Source organism: Schistocerca piceifrons, chromosome 5, assembly GCF_021461385.2.
Source record: "Schistocerca piceifrons isolate TAMUIC-IGC-003096 chromosome 5, iqSchPice1.1, whole genome shotgun sequence".
Taxonomy (NCBI): domain Eukaryota; kingdom Metazoa; phylum Arthropoda; class Insecta; order Orthoptera; family Acrididae; genus Schistocerca; species Schistocerca piceifrons.
This window is the reverse complement of record NC_060142.1, coordinates 599,842,006-599,861,252: the sequence shown is the minus strand read 5'-3', so window position 1 is coordinate 599,861,252 and position 19,247 is coordinate 599,842,006. Positions and strand designations below refer to the sequence as shown.

Genomic DNA, 19,247 nt, shown 5'->3' with positions numbered 1-19,247 from the left:
TGGCGGGGCGCTACTACCACTGGACTGTGCTACACCAAGAGCAGAACCACCTGCAACGAGGTCAGCGACCGTTAACTTGCGACGCTGTTCGAGAGAATTTTTTAAAACAAAAACTCTCCGCGGACAGTCGGTACGCACGTGACCACTTTCATTGCACAAAAAACAGGTGCCAACCTGACCACTATATGTTACATGGACACGATATCCACCGATCTGCAGGTGAGATGGAATATTCTGCTTAACGTGCATTTCGACTGAACGAATACCACTGTAACATTGCAGGCGATGTTGGCTTGACCAGCGTTCAAGGCGAATGCTCTTTACATCACCATACTTCTGTAGACCCTCCTTAAGATAGACATTATCCACCTCCGGTGGAAGGTTGTAAACACGAACATTGGTATACGTGATGGAAGCATTGGAAAGCAGCACGGTACTTACAGAATCATCCCGATGCCGAAAGAGAACTTGATGACCATATTTAGAAAGAATTTTATCAACCTGAAGTGGGTCCATAAACTTAACAAAGAAAACATACAGTTCGGTATCAAAATAAGCAGTGTGCACCTGATCCGAATGAACACCAAAGGTATCTACCAACCAATCATGAATCTCAAGAGAACTAGGTTGCACATGGCGGGTTGACTTGTCAAAAGCAAAACTAACTGTAGCCTGACGAGGAATAACCTGGGACGACATTTTCAAAATATGCGGTCGAAACCGCTACACAAAAAACACTGAAATAAGGACAGAAAGTAACACAAGGTACGAAACAACGACGGAGAAATACTCTCAGAAGTTGCAACACAACACGTAACAAAAACGATAGTCCACTATACGTAACGCTACGGCGGAGCGGAAGACTAGGCACGTCCACACTACCACTGAGCTAAGAAGGCGGCAGCTTAGCGTTTGTGAGCTATCCCCAAATTGGTACTTCATCATACTGAATCTTGCAGCCCTCGACCAGATATCGGATTTGGCACACAGCTGCTGCTGGGGGTGTCCACATTGCCGTTTTCCAAATCTCTTGAATGTTTCGCCCTTGCGATCGACGACGAGCGTCGGCCCACTAAAAGTTTGCGGTCTGCACAATCCTGACCTAGTGCACAGCTTGTGGGACAGCGTGGCTCGACTGCGAAATGCGCCTTTCGGCTCGTCTCTCTGGCTACAGTATGCTGTTGTCCACAGTGGCACTGGCGTTGCCCATGGGGCTTCATGTAAGGCGACTGCACGTCGCTCGGCCAACAGCGGCCTACTGCAGACCGACACTTAAGAGACACCAAATACAAATCGACATCGAGAGACAGGCCCTGTCATATGGCACTCGCGACGTATATGCTGAAATTGAATGTAAAGAATGCGTCTTTTGTAGTGGGCGTCCCTCTACTGCAGTGTCACACATGACGAATAAAAAGGAAAACAGTAGAACGTCTGTGTAGGGCCATGTTTTTACCTACAGTGTCACTTGGCTGAATGTGTATAAGGCTCTGTGGCATCACTCAAACGCAGCCAAATTGTCACACTAGCTGTGTATCTCTAACAAAGTTGACGTATGTCCTCACCTCGGTGCCGGTTAAAACGATTTCGCCCCCGGGTGGGCTCGAACCACCAACCTTTCGGTTAACAGCCGAACGCGCTAGCCGATTGCGCCACGGAGGCCTTGACTTTGGCTCCCTTGTGCTCTGTATATCAACGCAATTCGTATACCTTCTGCAGGAATCTCGCAGAATGGTAGCATTTGCTTACGCCTCTTCACATGGATAACGTGCATGCACACTGTAGCGAGGCTCGTAAACGAATGACATCGCCAAGCATGACATTATACTACAAAATGCATACAAACCAATGTTCAACCTATGCATTCAGAAAACCTCTGAGGCCAGTAGAATACTTGTCATAGGTTGTAGAACATTCCTTTCATTCAGTGTACTGCCATGTGTTAGATGCTGCTCGAGATAGCTCCGCTCCTTGCAGGAAGGTTTAAAAAATGAATGCCTTCTGTGAGGTTCGAACTCACGACCCCTGGTTTACGAGACCAGTGCTCTACCACTGAGCTAAGAAGGCGGCAGCTTAGCGTTTGTGAGCTATCCCCAAATTGGTACTTCATCATACTGAATCTTGCAGCCCTCGACCAGATATCGGATTTGGCACACAGCTGCTGCTGGGGGTGTCCACATTGCCGTTTTCCAAATCTCTTGAATGTTTCGCCCTTGCGATCGACGACGAGCGTCGGCCCACTAAAAGTTTGCGGTCTGCACAATCCTGACCTAGTGCACAGCTTGTGGGACAGCGTGGCTCGACTGCGAAATGCGCCTTTCGGCTCGTCTCTCTGGCTACAGTATGCTGTTGTCCACAGTGGCACTGGCGTTGCCCATGGGGCTTCATGTAAGGCGACTGCACGTCGCTCGGCCAACAGCGGCCTACTGCAGACCGACACTTAAGAGACACCAAATACAAATCGACATCGGGAGACAGGCCCTGTCATATGGCACTCGCGACGTATATGCTGAAATTGAATGTAAAGAATGCGTCTTTTGTAGTGGGCGTCCCTCTACTGCAGTGTCACACATGACGAATAAAAAGGAAAACAGTAGAACGTCTGTGTAGGGCCATGTTTTTACCTACAGTGTCACTTGGCTGAATGTGTATAAGGCTCTGTGGCATCACTCAAACGCAGCCAAATTGTCACACTAGCTGTGTATCTCTAACAAAGTTGACGTATGTCCTCACCTCGGTGCCGGTTAAAACGATTTCGCCCCCGGGTGGGCTCGAACCACCAACCTTTCGGTTAACAGCCGAACGCGCTAGCCGATTGCGCCACGGAGGCCTTGACTTTGGCTCCCTTGTGCTCTGTATATCAACGCAATTCGTATACCTTCTGCAGGAATCTCGCAGAATGGTAGCATTTGCTTACGCCTCTTCACATGGATAACGTGCATGCACACTGTAGCGAGGCTCGTAAACGAATGACATCGCCAAGCATGACATTATACTACAAAATGCATACAAACCAATGTTCAACCTATGCATTCAGAAAACCTCTGAGGCCAGTAGAATACTTGTCATAGGTTGTAGAACATTCCTTTCATTCAGTGTACTGCCATGTGTTAGATGCTGCTCGAGATAGCTCCGCTCCTTGCAGGAAGGTTTAAAAAATGAATGCCTTCTGTGAGGTTCGAACTCACGACCCCTGGTTTACGAGACCAGTGCTCTACCACTGAGCTAAGAAGGCGGCAGCTTAGCGTTTGTGAGCTATCCCCAAATTGGTACTTCATCATACTGAATCTTGCAGCCCTCGACCAGATATCGGATTTGGCACACAGCTGCTGCTGGGGGTGTCCACATTGCCGTTTTCCAAATCTCTTGAATGTTTCGCCCTTGCGATCGACGACGAGCGTCGGCCCACTAAAAGTTTGCGGTCTGCACAATCCTGACCTAGTGCACAGCTTGTGGGACAGCGTGGCTCGACTGCGAAATGCGCCTTTCGGCTCGTCTCTCTGGCTACAGTATGCTGTTGTCCACAGTGGCACTGGCGTTGCCCATGGGGCTTCATGTAAGGCGACTGCACGTCGCTCGGCCAACAGCGGCCTACTGCAGACCGACACTTAAGAGACACCAAATACAAATCGACATCGGGAGACAGGCCCTGTCATATGGCACTCGCGACGTATATGCTGAAATTGAATGTAAAGAATGCGTCTTTTGTAGTGGGCGTCCCTCTACTGCAGTGTCACACATGACGAATAAAAAGGAAAACAGTAGAACGTCTGTGTAGGGCCATGTTTTTACCTACAGTGTCACTTGGCTGAATGTGTATAAGGCTCTGTGGCATCACTCAAACGCAGCCAAATTGTCACACTAGCTGTGTATCTCTAACAAAGTTGACGTATGTCCTCACCTCGGTGCCGGTTAAAACGATTTCGCCCCCGGGTGGGCTCGAACCACCAACCTTTCGGTTAACAGCCGAACGCGCTAGCCGATTGCGCCACGGAGGCCTTGACTTTGGCTCCCTTGTGCTCTGTATATCAACGCAATTCGTATACCTTCTGCAGGAATCTCGCAGAATGGTAGCATTTGCTTACGCCTCTTCACATGGATAACGTGCATGCACACTGTAGCGAGGCTCGTAAACGAATGACATCGCCAAGCATGACATTATACTACAAAATGCATACAAACCAATGTTCAACCTATGCATTCAGAAAACCTCTGAGGCCAGTAGAATACTTGTCATAGGTTGTAGAACATCCCTTTCATTCAGTGTACTGCCATGTGTTAGATGCTGCTCGAGATAGCTCCGCTCCTTGCAGGAAGGTTTAAAAAATGAATGCCTTCTGTGAGGTTCGAACTCACGACCCCTGGTTTACGAGACCAGTGCTCTACCACTTTTTTTTTTTTTTTTTTTTTTTTTAAGGTGTATGCTTGAACCATAGAGAGAAAAGCGAGAAAACAAATCACCTACACCGACGCACCAGCGTCACAGTCCATAGCAGGGGTGACGGAGGCATCCGAGGGAGGGGGACTGCTACCCCGTTCCGCGGATCCCTTACGTTTCGGTTTTTTACGAACAGCATTAACGTTCGGCTGAACGCGTAACTTGCGTCGGCTGACGGGCAAGGAAACTTCAGCCGCCGGTGACGTAGGAGGGTCAAGTTCTGTATCCGACACCACCCGCGCCGGTCCACATGCGGGATCCGGGGTCGCGGGGGAAACATCCGACAAAACGGAATGGTCAACACCTGCACTAGCTTCCGGCAAACATGGACTGCACGGAGGCGAAACGTGAGCAGGAAGGTCCGAGGCCGCAGAGTTGGAAGGAAGCGGAGCAGCTCCGCTGGCAGAGGTATGGGGCAGCGAAGCAGGAAGTTGTCGCGGCTCCACTTGTTGTGACATCGAAGTCGGTTCGGAAGACGGCGCCAACAGGCCCGACCGACGACCCGACTCGAGAGAAGCTGCGTCGGAGGCCGGAGGGGCGCCAGCAGCCGCCACCGGAACCGCTACCTCAGGAGGGCAGGGAGCAGCTACAGTACACAGTGGCTCGGAGGATGCCGGTCGCTCGGACTGGGGCATCTCAGGGAGATCCTCATCCGTACTATTTCCATCGTGTGGGCGACGCCTCTTATTATTCAAAAGTGGCACACCCACCTGAGGGACAGACGGAACAACATCAGATTTAGCACGCAAAGGAGGAAATTCTGTATCAGGGGTGCGCAAAACCTGTGGCGGGGCGCTACTACCACTGGACTGTGCTACACCAAGAGCAGAACCACCTGCAACGAGGTCAGCGACCGTTAACTTGCGACGCTGTTCGAGAGAATTTTTTAAAACAAAAACTCTCCGCGGACAGTCGGTACGCACGTGACCACTTTCATTGCACAAAAAACAGGTGCCAACCTGACCACTATATGTTACATGGACACGATATCCACCGATCTGCAGGTGAGATGGAATATTCTGCTTAACGTGCATTTCGACTGAACGAATACCACTGTAACATTGCAGGCGATGTTGGCTTGACCAGCGTTCAAGGCGAATGCTCTTTACATCACCATACTTCTGTAGACCCTCCTTAAGATAGACATTATCCACCTCCGGTGGAAGGTTGTAAACACGAACATTGGTATACGTGATGGAAGCATTGGAAAGCAGCACGGTACTTACAGAATCATCCCGATGCCGAAAGAGAACTTGATGACCATATTTAGAAAGAATTTTATCAACCTGAAGTGGGTCCATAAACTTAACAAAGAAAACATACAGTTCGGTATCAAAATAAGCAGTGTGCACCTGATCCGAATGAACACCAAAGGTATCTACCAACCAATCATGAATCTCAAGAGAACTAGGTTGCACATGGCGGGTTGACTTGTCAAAAGCAAAACTAACTGTAGCCTGACGAGGAATAACCTGGGACGACATTTTCAAAATATGCGGTCGAAACCGCTACACAAAAAACACTGAAATAAGGACAGAAAGTAACACAAGGTACGAAACAACGACGGAGAAATACTCTCAGAAGTTGCAACACAACACGTAACAAAAACGATAGTCCACTATACGTAACGCTACGGCGGAGCGGAAGACTAGGCACGTCCACACTACCACTGAGCTAAGAAGGCGGCAGCTTAGCGTTTGTGAGCTATCCCCAAATTGGTACTTCATCATACTGAATCTTGCAGCCCTCGACCAGATATCGGATTTGGCACACAGCTGCTGCTGGGGGTGTCCACATTGCCGTTTTCCAAATCTCTTGAATGTTTCGCCCTTGCGATCGACGACGAGCGTCGGCCCACTAAAAGTTTGCGGTCTGCACAATCCTGACCTAGTGCACAGCTTGTGGGACAGCGTGGCTCGACTGCGAAATGCGCCTTTCGGCTCGTCTCTCTGGCTACAGTATGCTGTTGTCCACAGTGGCACTGGCGTTGCCCATGGGGCTTCATGTAAGGCGACTGCACGTCGCTCGGCCAACAGCGGCCTACTGCAGACCGACACTTAAGAGACACCAAATACAAATCGACATCGAGAGACAGGCCCTGTCATATGGCACTCGCGACGTATATGCTGAAATTGAATGTAAAGAATGCGTCTTTTGTAGTGGGCGTCCCTCTACTGCAGTGTCACACATGACGAATAAAAAGGAAAACAGTAGAACGTCTGTGTAGGGCCATGTTTTTACCTACAGTGTCACTTGGCTGAATGTGTATAAGGCTCTGTGGCATCACTCAAACGCAGCCAAATTGTCACACTAGCTGTGTATCTCTAACAAAGTTGACGTATGTCCTCACCTCGGTGCCGGTTAAAACGATTTCGCCCCCGGGTGGGCTCGAACCACCAACCTTTCGGTTAACAGCCGAACGCGCTAGCCGATTGCGCCACGGAGGCCTTGACTTTGGCTCCCTTGTGCTCTGTATATCAACGCAATTCGTATACCTTCTGCAGGAATCTCGCAGAATGGTAGCATTTGCTTACGCCTCTTCACATGGATAACGTGCATGCACACTGTAGCGAGGCTCGTAAACGAATGACATCGCCAAGCATGACATTATACTACAAAATGCATACAAACCAATGTTCAACCTATGCATTCAGAAAACCTCTGAGGCCAGTAGAATACTTGTCATAGGTTGTAGAACATTCCTTTCATTCAGTGTACTGCCATGTGTTAGATGCTGCTCGAGATAGCTCCGCTCCTTGCAGGAAGGTTTAAAAAATGAATGCCTTCTGTGAGGTTCGAACTCACGACCCCTGGTTTACGAGACCAGTGCTCTACCACTGAGCTAAGAAGGCGGCAGCTTAGCGTTTGTGAGCTATCCCCAAATTGGTACTTCATCATACTGAATCTTGCAGCCCTCGACCAGATATCGGATTTGGCACACAGCTGCTGCTGGGGGTGTCCACATTGCCGTTTTCCAAATCTCTTGAATGTTTCGCCCTTGCGATCGACGACGAGCGTCGGCCCACTAAAAGTTTGCGGTCTGCACAATCCTGACCTAGTGCACAGCTTGTGGGACAGCGTGGCTCGACTGCGAAATGCGCCTTTCGGCTCGTCTCTCTGGCTACAGTATGCTGTTGTCCACAGTGGCACTGGCGTTGCCCATGGGGCTTCATGTAAGGCGACTGCACGTCGCTCGGCCAACAGCGGCCTACTGCAGACCGACACTTAAGAGACACCAAATACAAATCGACATCGAGAGACAGGCCCTGTCATATGGCACTCGCGACGTATATGCTGAAATTGAATGTAAAGAATGCGTCTTTTGTAGTGGGCGTCCCTCTACTGCAGTGTCACACATGACGAATAAAAAGGAAAACAGTAGAACGTCTGTGTAGGGCCATGTTTTTACCTACAGTGTCACTTGGCTGAATGTGTATAAGGCTCTGTGGCATCACTCAAACGCAGCCAAATTGTCACACTAGCTGTGTATCTCTAACAAAGTTGACGTATGTCCTCACCTCGGTGCCGGTTAAAACGATTTCGCCCCCGGGTGGGCTCGAACCACCAACCTTTCGGTTAACAGCCGAACGCGCTAGCCGATTGCGCCACGGAGGCCTTGACTTTGGCTCCCTTGTGCTCTGTATATCAACGCAATTCGTATACCTTCTGCAGGAATCTCGCAGAATGGTAGCATTTGCTTACGCCTCTTCACATGGATAACGTGCATGCACACTGTAGCGAGGCTCGTAAACGAATGACATCGCCAAGCATGACATTATACTACAAAATGCATACAAACCAATGTTCAACCTATGCATTCAGAAAACCTCTGAGGCCAGTAGAATACTTGTCATAGGTTGTAGAACATTCCTTTCATTCAGTGTACTGCCATGTGTTAGATGCTGCTCGAGATAGCTCCGCTCCTTGCAGGAAGGTTTAAAAAATGAATGCCTTCTGTGAGGTTCGAACTCACGACCCCTGGTTTACGAGACCAGTGCTCTACCACTGAGCTAAGAAGGCGGCAGCTTAGCGTTTGTGAGCTATCCCCAAATTGGTACTTCATCATACTGAATCTTGCAGCCCTCGACCAGATATCGGATTTGGCACACAGCTGCTGCTGGGGGTGTCCACATTGCCGTTTTCCAAATCTCTTGAATGTTTCGCCCTTGCGATCGACGACGAGCGTCGGCCCACTAAAAGTTTGCGGTCTGCACAATCCTGACCTAGTGCACAGCTTGTGGGACAGCGTGGCTCGACTGCGAAATGCGCCTTTCGGCTCGTCTCTCTGGCTACAGTATGCTGTTGTCCACAGTGGCACTGGCGTTGCCCATGGGGCTTCATGTAAGGCGACTGCACGTCGCTCGGCCAACAGCGGCCTACTGCAGACCGACACTTAAGAGACACCAAATACAAATCGACATCGAGAGACAGGCCCTGTCATATGGCACTCGCGACGTATATGCTGAAATTGAATGTAAAGAATGCGTCTTTTGTAGTGGGCGTCCCTCTACTGCAGTGTCACACATGACGAATAAAAAGGAAAACAGTAGAACGTCTGTGTAGGGCCATGTTTTTACCTACAGTGTCACTTGGCTGAATGTGTATAAGGCTCTGTGGCATCACTCAAACGCAGCCAAATTGTCACACTAGCTGTGTATCTCTAACAAAGTTGACGTATGTCCTCACCTCGGTGCCGGTTAAAACGATTTCGCCCCCGGGTGGGCTCGAACCACCAACCTTTCGGTTAACAGCCGAACGCGCTAGCCGATTGCGCCACGGAGGCCTTGACTTTGGCTCCCTTGTGCTCTGTATATCAACGCAATTCGTATACCTTCTGCAGGAATCTCGCAGAATGGTAGCATTTGCTTACGCCTCTTCACATGGATAACGTGCATGCACACTGTAGCGAGGCTCGTAAACGAATGACATCGCCAAGCATGACATTATACTACAATTATACTACAAAATGCATACAAACCAATGTTCAACCTATGCATTCAGAAAACCTCTGAGGCCAGTAGAATACTTGTCATAGGTTGTAGAACATCCCTTTCATTCAGTGTACTGCCATGTGTTAGATGCTGCTCGAGATAGCTCCGCTCCTTGCAGGAAGGTTTAAAAAATGAATGCCTTCTGTGAGGTTCGAACTCACGACCCCTGGTTTACGAGACCAGTGCTCTACCACTGAGCTAAGAATGCGGCAGCTTAGCGTTTTGTGAGCTATCCCCAAATTGGTACTTCATCATACTGAATCTTGCAGCCCTCGACCAGATATCGGATTTGGCACACAGCTGCTGCTGGGGGTGTCCACATTGCCGTTTTCCAAATCTCTTGAATGTTTCGCCCTTGCGATCGACGACGAGCGTCGGCCCACTAAAAGTTTGCGGTCTGCACAATCCTGACCTAGTGCACAGCTTGTGGGACAGCGTGGCTCGACTGCGAAATGCGCCTTTCGGCTCGTCTCTCTGGCTACAGTATGCTGTTGTCCACAGTGGCACTGGCGTTGCCCCATGGGGCTTCATGTAAGGCGACTGCACGTCGCTCGGCCAACAGCGGCCTACTGCAGACCGACACTTAAGAGACACCAAATACAAATCGACATCGAGAGACAGGCCCTGTCATATGGCACTCGCGACGTATATGCTGAAATTGAATGTAAAGAATGCGTCTTTTGTAGTGGGCGTCCCTCTACTGCAGTGTCACACATGACGAATAAAAAGGAAAACAGTAGAACGTCTGTGTAGGGCCATGTTTTTACCTACAGTGTCACTTGGCTGAATGTGTATAAGGCTCTGTGGCATCACTCAAACGCAGCCAAATTGTCACACTAGCTGTGTATCTCTAACAAAGTTGACGTATGTCCTCACCTCGGTGCCGGTTAAAACGATTTCGCCCCCGGGTGGGCTCGAACCCACCAACCTTTCGGTTAACAGCCGAACGCGCTAGCCGATTGCGCCACGGAGGCCTTGACTTTGGCTCCCCTTGTGCTCTGTATATCAACGCAATTCGTATACCTTCTGCAGGAATCTCGCAGAATGGTAGCATTTGCTTACGCCTCTTCACATGGATAACGTGCATGCACACTGTAGCGAGGCTCGTAAACGAATGACATCGCCAAGCATGACATTATACTACAAAATGCATACAAACCAATGTTCAACCTATGCATTCAGAAAACCCTCTGAGGCCAGTAGAATACTTGTCATAGGTTGTTAGAACATTCCTTTCATTCAGTGTACTGCCATGTGTTAGATGCTGCTCGAGATAGCTCCGCTCCTTGCAGGAAGGTTTAAAAAATGAATGCCTTCTGTGAGGTTCGAACTCACGACCCCTGGTTTACGAGACCAGTGCTCTACCACTGAGCTAAGAAGGCGGCAGCTTAGCGTTTGTGAGCTATCCCCAAATTGGTACTTCATCATACTGAATCTTGCAGCCCCTCGACCAGATATCGGATTTGGCACACAGCTGCTGCTGGGGGTGTCCACATTGCCGTTTTCCAAATCTCTTGAATGTTTCGCCCTTGCGATCGACGACGAGCGGTCGGCCCACTAAAAGTTTGCGGTCTGCACAATCCTGACCTAGTGCACAGCCTTGTGGGGACAGCGTGGCTCGACTGCGAAATGCGCCTTTCGGCTCGTCTCTCTGGCTACAGTATGCTGTTGTCCACAGTGGCACTGGCGTTGCCCATGGGGCTTCATGTAAGGCGACTGCACGTCGCTCGGCCAACAGCGGCCTACTGCAGACCGACACTTAAGAGACACCAAATACAAATCGACATCGAGAGACAGGCCCTGTCATATGGCACTCGCGACGTATATGCTGAAATTGAATGTAAAGAATGCGTCTTTTGTAGTGGGCGTCCCTCTACTGCAGTGTCACACATGACGAATAAAAAGGAAAACAGTAGAACGTCTGTGTAGGGCCATGTTTTTTACCTACAGTGTCACTTGGCTGAATGTGTATAAGGCTCTGTGGCATCACTCAAAACGCAGCCAAATTGTCACACTAGCTGTGTATCTCTAACAAAGTTGACGTATGTCCTCACCTCGGTGCCGGTTAAAAACGATTTCGCCCCCGGGTGGGCTCGAACCACCAACCTTTCGGTTAACAGCCGAACGCGCTAGCCGATTGCGCCACGGAGGCCTTGACTTTGGCTCCCTTGTGCTCTGTATATCAACGCAATTCGTATACCTTCTGCAGGAATCTCGCAGAATGGTAGCATTTGCTTACGCCTCTTCACATGGATAACGTGCATGCACACTGTAGCGAGGCTCGTAAACGAAATGACATCGCCAAGCATGACATTATACTACAAAAATGCATACACAAACCAATGTTCAACCCTATGCATTCAGAAAACCTCTGAGGCCAGTAGAATACTTGTCATAGGTTGTAGAACATCCCTTTCATTCAGTGTACTGCCATGTGTTAGATGCTGCTCGAGATAGCTCCGCTCCTTGCAGGAAGGTTTAAAAAATGAATGCCTTCTGTGAGGTTCGAACTCACGACCCCTGGTTTACGAGGGACCAGTGCTCTACCACTGAGCTAAGAATGCGGCAGCTTAGCGTTTGTGAGCTATCCCCAAATTGGTACTTCATCATACTGAATCTTGCAGCCCTCGACCAGATATCGGATTTGGCACACAGCTGCTGCTGGGGGTGTCCACATTGCCGTTTTCCAAATCTCTTGAATGTTTCGCCCTTGCGATCGACGACGAGCGTCGGCCCACTAAAAGTTTGCGGTCTGCACAATCCTGACCTAGTGCACAGCTTGTGGGACAGCGTGGCTCGACTGCGAAATGCGCCTTTCGGCTCGTCTCTCTGGCTACAGTATGCTGTTGTCCACAGTGGCACTGGCGTTGCCCATGGGGCTTCATGTAAAGGCGACTGCACGTCGCTCGGCCAACAGCGGCCTACTGCAGACCGACACTTAAGAGACACCAAATAACAAATCGACATCGAGAGACAGGCCCTGTCATATGGCACTCGCGACGTATATGCTGAAATTGAATGTAAAGAATGCGTCTTTTGTAGTGGGCGTCCCTCTACTGCAGTGTCACACATGACGAATAAAAAGGAAAACAGTAGAACGTCTGTGTAGGGCCATGTTTTTACCTACAGTGTCACTTGGCTGAATGTGTATAAGGCTCTGTGGCATCACTCAAACGCAGCCAAATTGTCACACTAGCTGTGTATCTCTAACAAAGTTGACGTATGTCCTCACCTCGGTGCCGGTTAAAACGATTTCGCCCCCGGGTGGGCTCGAACCACCAACCTTTCGGTTAACAGCCGAACGCGCTAGCCGATTGCGCCACGGAGGCCTTGACTTTGGCTCCCCTTGTGCTCTGTATATCAACGCAATTCGTATACCTTCTGCAGGAATCTCGCAGAATGGTAGCATTTGCTTACGCCTCTTCACATGGATAACGTGCATGCACACTGTAGCGAGGGCTCGTAAACGAATGACATCGCCAAGCATGACATTATACTACAAAAATGCATACAAACCAATGTTCAACCTATGCATTCAGAAAACCTCTGAGGCCAGTAGAATACTTGTCATAGGTTGTAGAACATTCCTTTCATTCAGTGTACTGCCATGTGTTAGATGCTGCTCGAGATAGCTCCGCTCCTTGCAGGAAGGTTTAAAAAAATGAATGCCTTCTGTGAGGTTCGAACTCACGACCCCTGGTTTACGAGACCAGTGCTCTACCACTGAGCTAAGAAGGCGGCAGCTTAGCGTTTGTGAGCTATCCCCAAATTGGTACTTCATCATACTGAATCTTGCAGCCCTCGACCAGATATCGGATTTGGCACACAGCTGCTGCTGGGGGTGTCCACATTGCCGTTTTCCAAATCTCTTGAATGTTTCGCCCTTGCGATCGACGACGAGCGTCGGCCCACTAAAAGTTTGCGGTCTGCACAATCCTGACCTAGTGCACAGCTTGTGGGACAGCGTGGCTCGACTGCGAAATGCGCCCTTTCGGCTCGTCTCTCTGGCTACAGTATGCTGTTGTCCACAGTGGCACTGGCGTTGCCCATGGGGGCTTCATGTAAGGCGACTGCACGTCGCTCGGCCAACAGCGGCCTACTGCAGACCGACACTTAAGAGACACCAAATACAAATCGACATCGAGAGACAGGCCCCTGTCATATGGCACTCGCGACGTATATGCTGAAATTGAATGTAAAGAATGCGTCTTTTGTAGTGGGCGTCCCTCTACTGCAGTGTCACACATGACGAATAAAAAGGAAAACAGTAGAACGTCTGTGTAGGGCCATGTTTTTACCTACAGTGTCACTTGGCTGAATGTGTATAAGGCTCTGTGGCATCACTCAAACGCAGCCAAATTGTCACACTAGCTGTGTATCTCTAACAAAGTTGACGTATGTCCTCACCTCGGTGCCGGTTAAAACGATTTCGCCCCCGGGTGGGCTCGAACCACCAACCTTTCGGTTAACAGCCGAACGCGCTAGCCGATTGCGCCACGGAGGCCTTGACTTTGGCTCCCTTGTGCTCTGTATATCAACGCAATTCGTATACCTTCTGCAGGAATCTCGCAGAATGGTAGCATTTGCTTACGCCTCTTCACATGGGATAACGTGCATGCACACTGTAGCGAGGCTCGTAAACGAATGACATCGCCAAGCATGACATTATACTACAAAATGCATACAAACCAATGTTCAACCTATGCATTCAGAAAACCTCTGAGGCCAGTAGAATACTTGTCATAGGTTGTAGAAACATCCCTTTCATTCAGTGTACTGCCATGTGTTAGATGCTGCTCGAGATAGCTCCGCTCCTTGCAGGAAGGTTTAAAAAATGAATGCCTTCTGTGAGGTTCGAACTCACGACCCCTGGTTTACGAGACCAGTGCTCTACCACTGAGCTAAGAATGCGGCAGCTTAGCGTTTGTGAGCTATCCCCAAATTGGTAACTTCATCATACTGAATCTTGCAGCCCTCGACCAGATATCGGATTTGGCACACAGCTGCTGCTGGGGGTGTCCACATTGCCGTTTTCCAAATCTCTTGAATGTTTCGCCCCTTGCGATCGACGACGAGCGTCGGCCCACTAAAAGTTTTGCGGTCTGCACAATCCTGACCTAGTGCACAGCTTGTGGGACAGCGTGGCTCGACTGCGAAATGCGCCTTTCGGCTCGTCTCTCTCTGGCTACAGTATGCTGTTGTCCACAGTGGCACTGGCGTTGCCCATGGGGCTTCATGGTAAGGCGACTGCACGTCGCTCGGCCAACAGCGGCCTACTGCAGACCGACACTTAAGAGACACCAAATACAAATCGACATCGAGAGACAGGCCCTGTCATATGGCACTCGCGACGTATATGCTGAAATTGAATGTAAAGAATGCGTCTTTTGTAGTGGGCGTCCCTCTACTGCAGTGTCACACATGACGAATAAAAAGGAAAACAGTAGAACGTCTGTGTACGGGCCATGTTTTTTACCTACAGTGTCACTTGGCTGAATGTGTATAAGGCTCTGTGGCATCACTCAAACGCAGCCAAATTGTCACACTAGCTGTGTATCTCTAACAAAGTTGACGTATGTCCTCACCTCGGTGCCGGTTAAAACGATTTCGCCCCCGGGTGGGGCTCGAACCACCAACCTTTCGGTTAACAGCCGAACGCGCTAGCCGATTGCGCCACGGAGGCCTTGACTTTGGCTCCCTTGTGCTCTGTATATCAACGCAATTCGTATACCTTCTGCAGGAATCTCGCAGAATGGTAGCATTTGCTTACGCCTCTTCACATGGATAACGTGCATGCACGACTGTAGCGAGGGCTCGTAAACGAATGACATCGCCAAGCATGACATTATACTACAAAATGCATACAAACCAATGTTCAACCTATGCATTCAGAAAACCTCTGAGGCCAGTAGAATACTTGTCATAGGTTGTAGAACATTCCTTTCATTCAGTGTACTGCCATGTGTTAGATGGCTGCTCGAGATAGCTCCGCTCCCTTGCAGGAAGGTTTAAAAAATGAATGCCTTCTGTGAGGGTTCGAACTCACGACCCCTGGTTTACGAGACCAGTGCTCTACCACTGAGCTAAGAAGGCGGCAGCTTAGCGTTTTGTGAGCTATCCCCAAATTGGTACTTCATCATACTGAATCTTGCAGCCCTCGACCAGATATCGGATTTGGCACACAGCTGCTGCTGGGGGTGTCCCACATTGCCGTTTTCCAAATCTCTTGAATGTTTCGCCCTTGCGATCGACGACGAGCGTCGGCCCACTAAAAGTTTGCGGTCTGCACAATCCTGACCTAGTGCACAGCTTGTGGGACAGCGTGGCTCGACTGCGAAATGCGCCTTTCGGCTCGTCTCTCTGGCTACAGTATGCTGTTGTCCACAGTGGCACTGGCGTTGCCCATGGGGGCTTCATGTAAGGCGACTGCACGTCGCTCGGCCAACAGCGGCCTACTGCAGACCGACACTTAAGAGACACCAAATACAAATCGACATTCGAGAGACAGGCCCTGTCATATAATGTAAAGAATGCGTCTTTTGTAGTGGGCGTCCCTCTACTGCAGTGTCACACATGACGAATAAAAAGGAAAACAGTAGAACGTCTGTGTAGGGCCATGTTTTTACCTACAGTGTCACTTGGCTGAATGTGTATAAGGCTCTGTGGCATCACTCAAACGCAGCCAAATTGTCACACTAGCTGTGTATCTCTAACAAAGTTGACGTATGTCCTCACCTCGGTGCCGGTTAAAACGATTTCGCCCCCGGGTGGGCTCGAACCACCAACCTTTCGGTTAACAGCCGAACGCGCTAGCCGATTGCGCCACGGAGGCCTTGACTTTGGCTCCCTTGTGCTCTGTATATCAACGCAATTCGTATACCTTCTGCAGGAATCTCGCAGAATGGTAGCATTTGCTTACGCCTCTTCACATGGATAACGTGCATGCACACTGTAGCGAGGCTCGTAAACGAATGACATCGCCAAGCATGACATTATACTACAAAATGCATACAAACCAATGTTCAACCTATGCATTCAGAAAACCTCTGAGGCCAGTAGAATACTTGTCATAGGTTGTAGAACATTCCTTTCATTCAGTGTACTGCCATGTGTTAGATGCTGCTCGAGATAGCTCCGCTCCTTGCAGGAAGGTTTAAAAAATGAATGCCTTCTGTGAGGTTCGAACTCACGACCCCTGGTTTACGAGACCAGTGCTCTACCACTGAGCTAAGAAGGCGGCAGCTTAGCGTTTGTGAGCTATCCCCAAATTGGTACTTCATCATACTGAATCTTGCAGCCCTCGACCAGATATCGGATTTGGCACACAGCTGCTGCTGGGGGTGTCCACATTGCCGTTTTCCAAATCTCTTGAATGTTTCGCCCTTGCGATCGACGACGAGCGTCGGCCCACTAAAAGTTTGCGGTCTGCACAATCCTGACCTAGTGCACAGCTTGTGGGACAGCGTGGCTCGACTGCGAAATGCGCCTTTCGGCTCGTCTCTCTGGCTACAGTATGCTGTTGTCCACAGTGGCACTGGCGTTGCCCATGGGGCTTCATGTAAGGCGACTGCACGTCGCTCGGCCAACAGCGGCCTACTGCAGACCGACACTTAAGAGACACCAAATACAAATCGACATCGAGAGACAGGCCCTGTCATATGGCACTCGCGACGTATATGCTGAAATTGAATGTAAAGAATGCGTCTTTTGTAGTGGGCGTCCCTCTACTGCAGTGTCACACATGACGAATAAAAAGGAAAACAGTAGAACGTCTGTGTAGGGCCATGTTTTTACCTACAGTGTCACTTGGCTGAATGTGTATAAGGCTCTGTGGCATCACTCAAACGCAGCCAAATTGTCACACTAGCTGTGTATCTCTAACAAAGTTGACGTATGTCCTCACCTCGGTGCCGGTTAAAACGATTTCGCCCCCGGGTGGGCTCGAACCACCAACCTTTCGGTTAACAGCCGAACGCGCTAGCCGATTGCGCCACGGAGGCCTTGACTTTGGCTCCCTTGTGCTCTGTATATCAACGCAATTCGTATACCTTCTGCAGGAATCTCGCAGAATGGTAGCATTTGCTTACGCCTCTTCACATGGATAACGTGCATGCACACTGTAGCGAGGCTCGTAAACGAATGACATCGCCAAGCATGACATTATACTACAAAATGCATACAAACCAATGTTCAACCTATGCATTCAGAAAACCTCTGAGGCCAGTAGAATACTTGTCATAGGTTGTAGAACATCCCTTTCATTCAGTGTACTGCCATGTGTTAGATGCTGCTCGAGATAGCTCCGCTCCTTGCAGGAAGGTTTAAAAAATGAATGCCTTCTGTGAGGTTCGAACTCACGACCCCTGGTTTACGAGACCAGTGCTCTACCACTGAGCTAAGAATGCGGCAGCTTAGCGTTTGTGAGCTATCCCCAAATTGGTACTTCATCATACTGAATCTTGCAGCCCTCGACCAGATATCGGATTTGGCACACAGCTGCTGCTGGGGGTGTCCACATTGCCGTTTTCCAAATCTCTTGAATGTTTCGCCCTTGCGATCGACGACGAGCGTCGGCCCACTAAAAGTTTGCGGTCTGCACAATCCTGACCTAGTGCACAGCTTGTGGGACAGCGTGGCTCGACTGCGAAATGCGCCTTTCGGCTCGTCTCTCTGGCTACAGTATGCTGTTGTCCACAGTGGCACTGGCGTTGCCCATGGGGCTTCATGTAAGGCGACTGCACGTCGCTCGGCCAACAGCGGCCTACTGCAGACCGACACTTAAGAGACACCAAATACAAATCGACATCGAGAGACAGGCCCTGTCATATGGCACTCGCGACGTATATGCTGAAATTGAATGTAAAGAATGCGTCTTTTGTAGTGGGCGTCCCTCTACTGCAGTGTCACACATGACGAATAAAAAGGAAAACAGTAGAACGTCTGTGTAGGGCCATGTTTTTACCTACAGTGTCACTTGGCTGAATGTGTATAAGGCTCTGTGGCATCACTCAAACGCAGCCAAATTGTCACACTAGCTGTGTATCTCTAACAAAGTTGACGTATGTCCTCACCTCGGTGCCGGTTAAAACGATTTCGCCCCCGGGTGGGCTCGAACCACCAACCTTTCGGTTAACAGCCGAACGCGCTAGCCGATTGCGCCACGGAGGCCTTGACTTTGGCTCCCTTGTGCTCTGTATATCAACGCAATTCGTATACCTTCTGCAGGAATCTCGCAGAATGGTAGCATTTGCTTACGCCTCTTCACATGGATAACGTGCATGCACACTGTAGCGAGGCTCGTAAACGAATGACATCGCCAAGCATGACATTATACTACAAAATGCATACAAACCAATGTTCAACCTATGCATTCAGAAAACCTCTGAGGCCAGTAGAATACTTGTCATAGGTTGTAGAACATTCCTTTCATTCAGTGTACTGCCATGTGTTAGATGCTGCTCGAGATAGCTCCGCTCCTTGCAGGAAGGTTTAAAAAATGAATGCCTTCTGTGAGGTTCGAACTCACGACCCCTGGTTTACGAGACCAGTGCTCTACCACTGAGCTAAGAAGGCGGCAGCTTAGCGTTTGTGAGCTATCCCCAAATTGGTACTTCATCATACTGAATCTTGCAGCCCTCGACCAGATATCGGATTTGGCACACAGCTGCTGCTGGGGGTGTCCACATTGCCGTTTTCCAAATCTCTTGAATGTTTCGCCCTTGCGATCGACGACGAGCGTCGGCCCACTAAAAGTTTGCGGTCTGCACAATCCTGACCTAGTGCACAGCTTGTGGGACAGCGTGGCTCGACTGCGAAAT

At 49.7% G+C, this 19,247-nt stretch overlaps 27 non-coding genes across 27 annotated transcripts; all 27 read right to left on the bottom strand.

Annotated features, from left to right (window-relative positions):
• Positions 1 to 1,588: 1,588 nt before the first annotated feature.
• Positions 1,589 to 1,662, bottom strand: Trnan-guu. The gene has a single exon. It is a non-coding gene; the product is annotated as a tRNA-Asn (tRNA).
• A 333-nt stretch (positions 1,663 to 1,995) lies between these two features.
• Trnat-cgu lies at positions 1,996 to 2,067 on the bottom strand. The gene has a single exon. It is a non-coding gene; the product is annotated as a tRNA-Thr (tRNA).
• Positions 2,068 to 2,756: 689 nt separating this feature from the next.
• Positions 2,757 to 2,830, bottom strand: Trnan-guu. Its single transcript has one exon. It is a non-coding gene; the product is annotated as a tRNA-Asn (tRNA).
• Positions 2,831 to 3,163: 333 nt separating this feature from the next.
• Positions 3,164 to 3,235, bottom strand: Trnat-cgu. The gene has a single exon. It is a non-coding gene; the product is annotated as a tRNA-Thr (tRNA).
• A 689-nt stretch (positions 3,236 to 3,924) lies between these two features.
• Positions 3,925 to 3,998, bottom strand: Trnan-guu. The gene has a single exon. It is a non-coding gene; the product is annotated as a tRNA-Asn (tRNA).
• Positions 3,999 to 6,811: 2,813 nt separating this feature from the next.
• On the bottom strand, positions 6,812 to 6,885 carry Trnan-guu. Its single transcript has one exon. It is a non-coding gene; the product is annotated as a tRNA-Asn (tRNA).
• Positions 6,886 to 7,218: 333 nt separating this feature from the next.
• Positions 7,219 to 7,290, bottom strand: Trnat-cgu. Its single transcript has one exon. It is a non-coding gene; the product is annotated as a tRNA-Thr (tRNA).
• Positions 7,291 to 7,979: 689 nt separating this feature from the next.
• Positions 7,980 to 8,053, bottom strand: Trnan-guu. The gene has a single exon. It is a non-coding gene; the product is annotated as a tRNA-Asn (tRNA).
• A 333-nt stretch (positions 8,054 to 8,386) lies between these two features.
• Positions 8,387 to 8,458, bottom strand: Trnat-cgu. Its single transcript has one exon. It is a non-coding gene; the product is annotated as a tRNA-Thr (tRNA).
• A 689-nt stretch (positions 8,459 to 9,147) lies between these two features.
• Positions 9,148 to 9,221, bottom strand: Trnan-guu. Its single transcript has one exon. It is a non-coding gene; the product is annotated as a tRNA-Asn (tRNA).
• Positions 9,222 to 9,565: 344 nt separating this feature from the next.
• Positions 9,566 to 9,637, bottom strand: Trnat-cgu. The gene has a single exon. It is a non-coding gene; the product is annotated as a tRNA-Thr (tRNA).
• A 691-nt stretch (positions 9,638 to 10,328) lies between these two features.
• On the bottom strand, positions 10,329 to 10,403 carry Trnan-guu. Its single transcript has one exon. It is a non-coding gene; the product is annotated as a tRNA-Asn (tRNA).
• Positions 10,404 to 10,739: 336 nt separating this feature from the next.
• Positions 10,740 to 10,811, bottom strand: Trnat-cgu. Its single transcript has one exon. It is a non-coding gene; the product is annotated as a tRNA-Thr (tRNA).
• A 696-nt stretch (positions 10,812 to 11,507) lies between these two features.
• On the bottom strand, positions 11,508 to 11,581 carry Trnan-guu. Its single transcript has one exon. It is a non-coding gene; the product is annotated as a tRNA-Asn (tRNA).
• Positions 11,582 to 11,919: 338 nt separating this feature from the next.
• On the bottom strand, positions 11,920 to 11,993 carry Trnae-cuc. The gene has a single exon. It is a non-coding gene; the product is annotated as a tRNA-Glu (tRNA).
• Positions 11,994 to 12,684: 691 nt separating this feature from the next.
• Positions 12,685 to 12,758, bottom strand: Trnan-guu. The gene has a single exon. It is a non-coding gene; the product is annotated as a tRNA-Asn (tRNA).
• Positions 12,759 to 13,095: 337 nt separating this feature from the next.
• Trnat-cgu lies at positions 13,096 to 13,167 on the bottom strand. The gene has a single exon. It is a non-coding gene; the product is annotated as a tRNA-Thr (tRNA).
• A 692-nt stretch (positions 13,168 to 13,859) lies between these two features.
• On the bottom strand, positions 13,860 to 13,933 carry Trnan-guu. The gene has a single exon. It is a non-coding gene; the product is annotated as a tRNA-Asn (tRNA).
• A 335-nt stretch (positions 13,934 to 14,268) lies between these two features.
• Positions 14,269 to 14,340, bottom strand: Trnat-cgu. The gene has a single exon. It is a non-coding gene; the product is annotated as a tRNA-Thr (tRNA).
• Positions 14,341 to 15,037: 697 nt separating this feature from the next.
• Positions 15,038 to 15,112, bottom strand: Trnan-guu. The gene has a single exon. It is a non-coding gene; the product is annotated as a tRNA-Asn (tRNA).
• A 337-nt stretch (positions 15,113 to 15,449) lies between these two features.
• Positions 15,450 to 15,522, bottom strand: Trnat-cgu. The gene has a single exon. It is a non-coding gene; the product is annotated as a tRNA-Thr (tRNA).
• A 665-nt stretch (positions 15,523 to 16,187) lies between these two features.
• On the bottom strand, positions 16,188 to 16,261 carry Trnan-guu. Its single transcript has one exon. It is a non-coding gene; the product is annotated as a tRNA-Asn (tRNA).
• Positions 16,262 to 16,594: 333 nt separating this feature from the next.
• On the bottom strand, positions 16,595 to 16,666 carry Trnat-cgu. Its single transcript has one exon. It is a non-coding gene; the product is annotated as a tRNA-Thr (tRNA).
• A 689-nt stretch (positions 16,667 to 17,355) lies between these two features.
• Positions 17,356 to 17,429, bottom strand: Trnan-guu. Its single transcript has one exon. It is a non-coding gene; the product is annotated as a tRNA-Asn (tRNA).
• Positions 17,430 to 17,762: 333 nt separating this feature from the next.
• Trnat-cgu lies at positions 17,763 to 17,834 on the bottom strand. The gene has a single exon. It is a non-coding gene; the product is annotated as a tRNA-Thr (tRNA).
• Positions 17,835 to 18,523: 689 nt separating this feature from the next.
• Positions 18,524 to 18,597, bottom strand: Trnan-guu. Its single transcript has one exon. It is a non-coding gene; the product is annotated as a tRNA-Asn (tRNA).
• A 333-nt stretch (positions 18,598 to 18,930) lies between these two features.
• Positions 18,931 to 19,002, bottom strand: Trnat-cgu. The gene has a single exon. It is a non-coding gene; the product is annotated as a tRNA-Thr (tRNA).
• Positions 19,003 to 19,247: the final 245 nt, after the last annotated feature.